The sequence below is a fragment of the Halichoerus grypus genome, chromosome 15 (genome assembly GCF_964656455.1).
Source record: "Halichoerus grypus chromosome 15, mHalGry1.hap1.1, whole genome shotgun sequence".
Lineage (NCBI taxonomy): Eukaryota > Metazoa > Chordata > Mammalia > Carnivora > Phocidae > Halichoerus > Halichoerus grypus.
The window spans coordinates 23,906,619-23,914,964 of NC_135726.1; the positions used below are offsets into that span (position 1 = coordinate 23,906,619).

General features: G+C 35.4%; 1 pseudogene; it reads right to left on the bottom strand.

Moving 5' to 3' along the window:
* Positions 1-2,866: 2,866 nt before the first annotated feature.
* LOC118530255 (cytosolic phospholipase A2 pseudogene) lies at positions 2,867-4,528 on the bottom strand (annotated as a pseudogene).
* Positions 4,529-8,346: the final 3,818 nt, after the last annotated feature.

Genomic DNA, 8,346 nt, shown 5'->3' on the forward strand with positions numbered 1-8,346 from the left:
AGAGACACAGTGAGAGAAGGAACACAAGCAGGGGGAGTGGGAGAGGGAGAAGCAGGCTTCCCGCTGAGCAGGGAGCCCGACGTGGGGCTCAATCCCAGGACCCTGAGATCATGAGCTGAGCCGAAGGCAGACGCTTAATGACTGAGCCACCCAGGCGCCCCTTCAGTCCTTCACTATTAAAGAACGAAGTTATCTGTAGGTAGTTTTCAGAATGTACTTTCTCTGGTTCAGGAGATTCTTTATTATTCCTAGGTTATTGAAATGTTGTCAGAAACAGATGTTAGATTTTATCAAATGTTTTTCTGCATCAATTGAGATGATTATATGATTTCATTTTTGTCTCCATTATTGACTTATTAGCTATATTTCTATTTTGTTTTATTTTACTGTTTGACTTGGGGCTTATAATATGTATATTTAAATGATCTGAATCTACTTTTTAGTACAAGTATACCACTTCATATCCAGTATAAGGACCTTATAAGAATATACCCATATCTCTACTGTCCCTCCTAAGTTTTATACCACTGTTGTCATACATGTTAGGACATAATATGTTATAAACATCATGCAATATTATCACTAGTTTTGCTTTCAAGAGTCAAATATCCTTTAAATAAACTTAAATAATAAAAAAAATTTTAAAACTTAAATAATAAAAGTCTCATCATTTACCCATGTAGTTCTCATCTCTTACGCTCTTCATTTATTTGTGTATATCCAGATTTCCATCTGATATCATATCTGTCTACCTGAAGGATATGGTATACTTTCTCTTTCTCTTGCAGTGCAGGGCTGCTTGTAATAATTTTTTTCTAGGTCTGAAATGTCTTTGTTTATCTTAATTTCTTAAATATATTTTCTCAGGCTATAGAATTTTAGGTTGGCAGGTGTGTGTGTGTGTGTGTGTGTGTGTGTGTTTTCCTTCAGTATTATAAAAATGTTGCTCCATTTTTTTTTTTTTTTTTTTTGACCTGCGTTGTTTCTAGCAAGCAGTATGCTATTATTCTTCTCTTGGTTCCCTTCTGTGCATTGTGTCTCTTTTCTCTGGTTTTCCCTTTACACTGGTTTGAAGCAATGTGTTTACAATGTGCATTTGTGTGGTTTTCTTCATGTTTCTTATTTTATTGATTATCTTTAATCTATGGATTTATAGTTTTCATCAAATCTCAAATTTTTTCAGCTACTAGTTCTGCATTTTTTAAAATGTTTTCCTGCCCTTTCCTCTTCTCCAGGAATGCCAATTGCACATAGAGTAGAACATGTGAGGCTGTCCCACAGCTCACTGATGCTCTCAGCTCATTTAGATAATTTCTAGTCCTATGTCTTTAATTTCAGTAATTTTTTTCCTGCAATGTCTAATCTGCCCTTAAACCATTCCTTGTATTTTCATCTCAGATATTTTAATTTTCACCTTTAGAAGTTTTATTTGGGTCATTTTATATCTATCTATCTATCTATCTATTTATCATCTATCTATTTCCTCTATCTTCTTAAACATATGGAATATAGTTATGTTAATTGGTTCCATGTCTTTTTCTGTGAAATATATCATCTGTCATTTCTGGGTCAGTTTTAATTAAATTTTCTCCTCATCATGAGTTATAGTTTCTTGATGGTTTCTTGATAGCTTCTTGATATTTTTAATGCCTGGAAATTTTCATTGGATTCCAGACACTATACATTTTACTTTTGTGATATGGTGGATATTACTGTATTTCTTAAAAATAGTATTTTCTTTTTGTCTGGGATGCAGTTAAGATGTGGGGAAATTGTTTTATCCTATCAGGTATTGCTTTTAAACTTTGTTGGGAGGGCGCCTGGGTGGCTCAGTTGGTTGGGCAACTGCCTTCGGCTCAGGTCATGGTCCTGGAGTCCTGGGATCGAGTCCCGCATCGGGCTCCCTGCTCGGCGGGGAGTCTGCTTCTCCCTCTCCCGCTCCCCCCTCTTGTGCACTCTCTCTCTCAAATAAATAAATAGAATCTTTAAAAAAAAATAAAAATAAAAATAAAAAAATAAAAAAATAAACTTTGTTGGAATTACAACAGCATTTGTTCTAGAATTAATTTGCTTCATTAACTGAGTCAAAACCCTTCTGCGTATGTTTCCCAATGTACCACACTTATAAGGGATTCTACTCAGCCTTGTAGGAATATAAGATATTTCTAGCTTTCTGTGAGCTTCAAGGATCTTTTCCTCTAATACTTTCAGGTTATTCTTTCCATGGCCTTCTGCCATTTCTACACAGGCATTCATTGCTCGATATCTGGTAAGACTTGAGGGAGATATTAACTGCAAATATTTACCATTCTCTCTAAGTGTAGCTTTTTCTTCTCTGGTATTTTCTGTGCATTCTAGTCATCTTGGCCTCCCTGGCTTTTCTGTTTCATTTCTTTTTTTTTTTTTTTTTTCTCATGCTAATTGCATATTGATGTATTTATTTCATATATGTATACATGTGTATATAAATAAAAAATAGTGTTGTCTCATGGTATGAATAAATCCAGTCATTGAATAACATTTACACACAATGCAAAGTCTTACTTACTGAGACTGAACTGTTAAATATCCTAAAAAGAAAACATTTTTTTTTAAAAAAGAGGACACATAAGATAGCTGGTGAGGAATGTCTAAAATTACAATATATGTCCCTACATTTGCATCAGGAAACCTATACTGACAGAAAATGTAGCTGAGTATATTTTTACATAATCACATCATCTGTCAACCTAACAAATTTATAACAGTATTATTCACATGCAGCTAAATAACTGCAACTTTGAGTATCAGCCAGTCTCTTGTGATCAGTACTAATATCTGTATTATGCTTTGAAATCCAGTTGTAATGGAATTTCAAACTGCCTCAGCATCAGAAATTGCTGCCCTTTCCACTACACAAACTATGCTGTGGGTTTGCTTAGAAACTCTTTGTTGAAGAATCGTCTTGCTTCAACATTACTAAGGGAAACAGAGCAGCGAGATGGATTCTGTCTTCTGTATTCAATACTTTCAACTATGGTATTCTTTATCACATCAATGTTGTTCAGGGTATTGAAGTGCATGAGATCATGCAGCCTTTTGAATGCTTGATTTGGATACTGAAAGTTAAAGGTTGAAAATGGTGATTCGGGGTCATCAAAAATATCAAAATCAGCTATCTCTTTCTCTTCTTTAGTTTATCTCGGAACACCTGGAGCCTTGTACTTTCTGAAGTTGATGTTGGCCAGAACAAAGTGGATGATACTTGGGCAGTCTTTCTCCATATCAGATTCTTGGGTTTAAAGACATAGCACTCTTTCAGTCCTTCTTGATCAAATACTTGAGGATCAATCTTTGGAAAGGGGAGCTTGTTCATTTTGGCCCACTTTTCTGCAAGTAGAAGTTCCTTGAACGGAGGACTAGAGTCACTTGGTCTTGGAGAAAAGTCAAAGGAGATAATGAGATCAACTCCCTCTGAGGTCTCAGGATCAAGGGGTATGGCAGGTTAAATGTGAGGCCACTGTCCACGACGTGAATCTTTTTATTTTTGACATCCAGAGGCTCATATATTTGCTCAAACTCATCAGGATCTGCTACAGCTGTATCCAGTTCATCTTCATCCAACAATTCCTGTCATAAATTCTTTCAGAGGAGACATTGGATAGGATGTATTGAGATTCAAGCCCAGCATGAAGCTGTGCACCTTCCCAGCATGTCCTTCTCTGGTACTGAATAAAGTTGAATCACTCACCAAAGCCATTATCATACAATGGACCCAACTTGCTTGATTATCATTGTGATATTCCCTTTTAGCATCTTCATTTTCAGTGCCTTTGGGTTCTTGTGATTCATCATTGCTATCTGAGCTGTCATTACTCACAATATGCTCTGCTGTAATATTCTCTAATTCTTCCTCCATTGTGGAACCTTCATCTTGTGAGCCAGAAACTCCCAAGACTCTGTTGAACAGTATAGAAAAGGCACTGCCCCAGACACCCATTAAGAAATGCAAGGGATTTTCTTCATATTTCTTCACAACTGTTCCCATAAAAAATTTGCTTCCAAATAAGTCAGGAGCCATAAAATACCATATTTAGCCATGCCATCTCATACGGGCTAAATTCAACCCAATCTGCAAACATTAGCTCTGAAACATCGAGTTTGACATGGAGACAGGTGAAGAGAGGTAAAGGGCATTGAGCAGAATTGACTTTTTCCTTCAAAACTACTCAAGGTAGTGTTCATTCTATTGTGAATTACTGTTTCTCCTATTAACATCCCAAAGATACCGGTAAAGGTGACAGGTTGTCCAGAGCTTTTCTTCTTCCATAGAGACCTGACATATCTTTTAAATTTCTGTGAGAAGTAAAAGGGGGTTGTCGCTAACATTTTTCATTAGCTCTTCATTAATCTCCTCTGGCCCTTTCTCTGGAAAATCAGGGTGAGACTATAGGGTTGACATGTACCATGTGGAGCCAGAAAGACCAGCAATGTAGGTAGCACAATCTAAAATTCCCGCTTCATACAGTGCCTTGATCATACACTTCATTTCTTCATATTAGGAATTTCTCTGGGTTCTCCCTGGGTTCTCCTTCTCTGAGACATGGCGTGGATACTCACCTCAGTCAGTAAACTGACTATTTCAAGACTCAGTTTGCTTGTATCCCGATACTCAAAGAACACGACACTGTCCTTCACTGCCCTTTTTTTTTTTTTTGAGGAATATGTTTTAACTTATGTTTAATATTAAGCCAAAGTCCAGCCCCCAGATAATTTCAGCAATATCTGGGGATCCCTCTCTTTCAAGTATTAAAAGATGATATTAAATTAGTTTCAAAAGGGAATATTTAATTAAAAAATATTATATATTTCCAAATAGTTTATTGATTTCCAAGCCCATGTGCTATTCCTACATTTTCATGTGACATTTAACATTATTATTACTGTTACATTATAAATTATTTTTCAGCTCCACTGAGGCATAATTGACAAATAAAAAATACATATATATATTTAAGATATACAACATGATGTTTTGATATAGTTACACATTGTGAAGTGATCACCATAATCAATCTAATTAGCATAACCATCATCTCTAATCTTATGTAATTGTTTTATATGATTTAGTTTTATCTAAATATATATAATCTGGTTGCTTTTTAATCGGGGTATAGTAAATTGGATTCCTATTACTCCAATTTGTTCAGAAGAGAAGTACTTATAGTTTTTATAGAAGAACAATGAAAGGACTGTGGTTCAAACCAACACTAAGGTATTACCTGAAAAAAAAAATCTATTCAATCTTAATAAAACAATCTAAATAAAGACTTGTGGAAATTGAAGAAATACCAGAAAAAAAAAATGGCTGCACACAATGCCTTATATTTCATGATGAAGTAAATAGAAATAAATAAAAATTAGAAAGATTATTAAATAAGATAATAGACAATAGTAGGCCATGACAAGAGAGCTGGCAAATCTCAGGAAAGATTAGAAACAAAAGGGGGAAAAAAAAGGCACTGGAAATAGAGCTAACTTAGAAAGATCATGAATGCATAGATAGCACAGACAATCTCATAAAGAAAATTGAAAATGGAAATAAGAAAAATGAAAATTACTGATGGAAGTGGAGAAAATGATAAAAAGAATCTGCAAACAGGAATATAGAAGAAAAGCAAAAACAACCAGGCACGAGAAAAAGAAAACAAACAATGGAACACAGAGACACACAGACACAATGACATTACATGCAGTTCAAGAAAACTTTCCCAAATGAAGATGTGAACTTTCAAATTGAAAGGGCAAACTGGGGCAAATAGACACATTATGGTTGATTGTAAGACATACTGTAGTAGAATTATTAAACTTTGAAGAAAGGGAATTCTTCTGTTCATCCAAGCTAAAAGTTCAAATCACTTCAAGAAGAAAGTAACACTGATATCAGATTATTTTTTAAATATCATTTTATTTCAGGAGAAATCAGTATAATATATTTAAGGTACTGAAGGAATGGAAGCATAAAGCAAGGATTTTATATCCAGCCAAACTGATCTCCAAGAATAAAGATTATAGGAAAAATGTCATAAACATCGAAACATTCAAAGAGTATTGTTTCTGTGGACCCTTCTCAATCAAGTAGTTGGACAAACTTCAGCCAATAGGTAATATGAGAAGTTTCAACATACAGACAGGTGGCTGGAGTATTTTACCATGTAAAAATGCACAAGACCATGGGGTGTCTGGGTGGCACAGTTGGTTAAGTGTCCAACTCTTGGTTTCAGCTCAGTTTGTGATCTCATGGTTGTGGGATGGAGCCCCACCTTGGGCCCCATGCTCAGTGTGAGATTCTCTCTTCCTCTCCCTCTGCCCCTCCAGCTCATGTACTCTCCCTTTCTTTTCTCTCTCATAAAAAAATAAATCTCTAAAAAAAATGCACAAGACCAAACAATGGTCAAACAATAAGAAGGGAAGTTCTGTGGATAAGCCCATATTTGTAGAACAGAGCTGTTTTAGATCACCCTGCAACTGAACTGTCATTTAAAAGAGAATCTTCTATCAATTTGGAAAATTAAGTACAACGTAGTGTAAAGATTGACATAAGAGGGGAAGTTATTGAAACACATAGTAAAGGAGATTCAACTCGGTCTATTTGATGAGAAATGGCTACCAAGGAAAATGTCTTTACCCTGACTGTCAAAGGAAGAGTAAGAAAAACGCAGACAAAATAGGTGAGGGAAAGCATTCCCAGCAGAAGAAACAATGAGTGCAAAGACTTGAAAGATAGTATGTGGTATCTTCAAAGGAATGAAAGCATGTATAGAGTGTAAAGGGGAGAGTGACATGGGATTTTAGTGAAGAAACAGACGGAAGCCAAGTCTATGGGAGTCTTGAAGGCAATATTTGGGAATGTGTGGTTTCTCTTTAGAAAAATGTAACAAATATACAAAGGCTTTAAGCAGGAGAGTGACAAAATTAGTTCTATTTTAATAATTATAGACAATAAACAAATAAATAAATAAATAAATATAGACAATATACTGAAGTGTGCAAGTTGGAAGGGACAACATTTTGGATAGGAAGCCCAATTGTAAGGATGCTGCAGTAATGCATGCAAGAGATCATGGAAACTTGGATCAGGTCAATTTAGCAAAAAACTTAGGTTTGAATCGTAAATGAGTATGAGCACTTTAAAGCACTGAGGTTTTCCCTGAGGTTCAGCATGGCTGAAAAACAAAGGCAGCTGACCATTCATTTAGCCCCCATGATTTTTATCATGACTAAATATACAAAGGCCCTAAGATATCTGAAGAAACCAAGTTAAGATTCAATCTGTGGTATTACCTAATGTACTCCTCCAAACCTGATATACTCAAGCATGTCATTGGTTAGATTAAATCTTCATTTTCTGAACTATAAGAATTTCTTCTTATGCCTCCAGATTTAGCTCCTTGATTATTTATAGAATAAAAAAAATCATACACATCTAGTTCAGTAAACTCTTTGTGTGAAAATTTGATTTATAGGAACATCTGCTCTTCTGGCTATTATATCCTAGTGCCTGGTACACTAAAAGTTTATTGAATTAATTGGTCAATACACAGAAGTAGATTATATCAAAATGAACAGTAAAAATCTAGTATTATTACATAATATGATAACCATTCATAGTCAACTATACTGTATTAGTTTTCTATTGCATCTGTAACACATTACTCCACATTAGTGACTTAAAACAGCACAAATTTATTATCCTATAGGTCTTTAGGTCAGGAGTCCAGAATGGGTCTCACTGACTAAAATCAAGGTTGTGTTTTCCTGGAGTTTCTAGGAGAGAATGTGTTTCCTGCTTTTCCAGGCTGTTGGCAGACTTCAGTTTCTTACAGCTGTGTGACTGAGACCCCCATTTCCTTCCTGGCTGTCAGCTGACTGTTCTCAACTTGTAGAAGCCATCACATCCCTTGACTCATAGCTCTTTCTGCCATCTTCAGAGCCAGCAATAGTGGGTCAAGTCACATCTCCCTCTAACCCTTCTTCTGCCCTCAAATATCTCTCTGACCACAACCAGAGAAGTCTCTTAACTAAACTATTCACTTGATTAAATTTAGTCCATCATGATAATTGGAGATAATCTCCCTGTCTCAAGGTCCATAACCTTAATCATATTTTCAGATCCTTTCACCAGGATAATACATACAGAGGTTTTAAGATTTAAAGGAATGAACATCTTTGAGAGCCATTATTCCTTCTACTATATATCTATAAAAATTCCTTAAATTTCCCCCATAATTAGAATTTGATAGACTTTACTCAACAAAGCCCACAAAGCTCTATTTCCTTCCAGCACTGAAACAAAATAACTCCTTT